Here is a 3339-nt window from a genome sequence, read left to right as displayed (position 1 = left end):
TCGAGTGACACACTGGTGACATTGTCTGTGACATCATCTGGTCATGCTGGCCGCAGCTAAAAAGTGCAATAGCATCACTAGCCTGTGGATTAACCTTATCCCACTGTAGGAAATTAAACTTGGTCTAACTCATCATCGAATCAAATCATCTGGCTATTATGTTGTTTCATATAGCCTTTGCCTTACATATGTTGTGCAGTAGGCTACATTATCATTCAGGCAATAACTATATTCCAGAGCGGGTTAGCTAGTGGAAATGCCACATTCACTCCACCTCCTATTCATCATTACTTTTTAAAGCAACTTTTATATCTGTAACCGCTGTGACTCCTGGCTTTGGAAAAGAGTTATTTGTGTTCACAAATATGAACTGGACTGTCCTTGACGATAGGCACAGTTCCTATCGCTGCTGCAGAAGCCACCAACAGCAGCAAACACCAAACATGATAAGAAACCAAACTGAAAAGTGAGGCTTAGCATTGGGGTTACAGATCAACAGGGAAAACATAACCTTCCCAGAGAGAGAAAGGCTGATAGATGCATCTCTGATTCAGAGTTATTGTGGTGTGCAGTGGGTGGATTTGATATGACTACTAGTAAACAAATGTCTGAGTTATCAAAACAGATGGAAGTAATCATACTCAAATTATACAGGCGAGCATGTCCTAAACTGTGGAAGTGATTCATGCCAAATGTCATGCATGCCAATTTCGAGGATCTGCAGAAAGTGCATGATCATTCAAAGCTGGTTTGACAACTTTGATAACAGTGTCTGGTGTTGTTTATAGTTTTCAGACTTCTATTGATGTGTTGATGACTACGGAGATTAGGTTATTTCTTTGAATATAGATAGCCTTGAACTGTCTGACATGAGCATTTTGAACATTTTGACAAAAAGTGAGCTTAAAATGCCCTCGAATCAAAGCTGTCAGTCTGTACTTGAAAAAAGTTAAAAACACGCACATCCATGTCGAATCCGGCAGGTGCAGAGCTTGAGAGAGGTTGGAACAAATTCCCTCAAAGCTAAGAGCACTGCTCTGAGGAAGAGTAGGCTAGTCTGCTCGAAACGTTACCACCGGTGCAATAAAAAAATTAACTGGAGCCCTTGCAGTGTGCAAGCTGTTTTATTTATATTTTATTATATGCTTTATTGTTCCAGTCTGTACTTGAACCTCATAATCATTGTGTAATTCCACATCCAAATTGATGACCGAACATCACAAGAAAAAAACATCAAGATGTTTAAATGTCCAAATACTGACACTGCACATCTATATTTCAAAGTTTCAATTTTCCCAAACAACCTCGATTTCTCCGCGGTTTGGGTAAATGACATGCTACAGTATATAGTGAAGATGAGGGGAGAAGACGGAGGGCAGGAGACTAGTTGGGAAGGCAGAGTGTAGGAGCAGAACCATAGACAGCTGAGAGTCAGTGGTGCTAATGTGGGGTCTGAGCGTGTAACCTCACACTCTGGGTGCTCTGATTAAAGAATGATTTATAGGCTGCTGGAGAGCCCTTTCAGCAATCCGTCTCCTCAATGAGATTTTTCCCCCCTTCAAGGGGTTTGCTAAATCAAGCCATCGTGGTGAGGAGGATCTTGGCTGGACAATGTCAATGTGTTACTGAGAGGGAGCCATTAAACGCTATAATCATGGCAGCATGCGGGTTCACAGATGTGTTGCAGTCACACATTTGTCACATACAGTATTGGTCCTGCCTCGTTCTGTGGAATAAATCAGCATGTAGAGACACTCTGGTGTTAATTTCCACCCACTGACCAGTCTGTCTCTTTAATGCTGTCAAGAGTCGAGTTCAGTTTGATAACGAATGTTTTGGAACATACATTTCTTTCTCCTGGTCAGAGTTGAAAGTAAACAGTATTGATTGTTGTGATGTGTAAAAGTTAAATGCATACTCTATGAGGGGAACATTATACAAAACACTATACAACAATTGATTGTTGTCTAAAGGCTATGGCACAGAAACGGCACAGCAGCAGCACCTATAGGCATGGCAGCTCACTGCGGTGTGCTTTGACACATCCATCCGTCATTAGCAACTGAATTGTATCTATCAGATGCAGTCATGATGCTGTGTGTCCACTGCATGCAGCATGGCACTGTGGTCTGAGTCACAACTGCAACACTTACTGCAGCAAAGACAGCATTACATTGACTTAGTCTCAATTAAGGATTTGAAATATGAGGCGCCCCTCTATGATTAGCTACCAGTTTATTAAAAAGTACTGCAAACAAGTTTGTATTTCATGATCGTGACCTTTTTTATAAATCAAAGCATACGCCCGTGCCATGTGATGTTTCCCAATTATGTCTTCCTGTTTTCAAAATTACATTAATTAGAATGCATTACATCACCCAGAACAAATAATCCATTGAGCTAAACTATAAGCCTCTGTGAAAATAATTACTGCACCTACTGTTCCATTATTATAATGGAGCTATATTCAGGGACAGACTGCCAGAGAGAGGCTTTGCTCATTTAAAAAGCAAGCAAACTCAGTATTTTGGTTTCATGTTTTTTTTTTAATCAATATAGATGTAAACACACATTTCATGCACAATTTGGCAGAGCCACAAATGAAATGGACGTGTAATATTCTTCATTATGAGATGAGTAAACAAAGCCAGTATGTGGACATTGATGTTTCAAAAAAGGTGCTCCACACTATAATTCCAGATCTGTCTTTTAACAATGTAGCCCACGTAGCCTACAAAACAAACCTGCTTGGATAATAATGATTAAAACGGGCGGACAGTTGCTCGTCAATACCGCAGGAGAGGGCAGTCAGAGAATACTTGAAGGTACTCAACAGTCACAGGACACAGACACAATATTTTCTGTTGATTAGCTTATGGGCCACATGGGCATGCATGATGATTATTCCACACACAACACAACCTCTGAAGATGATTCATAGTCAAAATGTTAGGAGCTGCTGCCTGCTGGCTCTAACAAATGTTTGACTTAGCATAACAATGCTGTTTTTAGTCTGTGCATGTTCAAGAATCTAATTTAATTCAGATTGCAGCTCTACAAACTTGTTTTCATATCTTGGCAGAGAGGAGAGGAGTGCAATCAAATTATCATTTGATTAGCTTGAAATCCAGAGGGTACAGTGTCAAGGATCTACACCTGGATGAGCACAGATCCAAGCATGGACCAATAATATTGTTTTCAACCAGAGCCTCCACAGTGTCTCTCTTTCCTTGACTATTTGTCTGACTATGTCACAGTGTAAAGGGTAGCTTTGGTACACAGAGTAAACTTTGGTAAAGACACAAACGCATCTTCCAGAATGTTAATTTACAAAAAAGG

This window comes from Poromitra crassiceps (assembly GCF_964638095.1).
Source record: "Poromitra crassiceps genome assembly, chromosome: 13".
NCBI classification, from domain to species: Eukaryota; Metazoa; Chordata; class Actinopteri; order Beryciformes; family Melamphaidae; genus Poromitra; species Poromitra crassiceps.
This window is presented reverse-complemented; position numbering follows the sequence as displayed.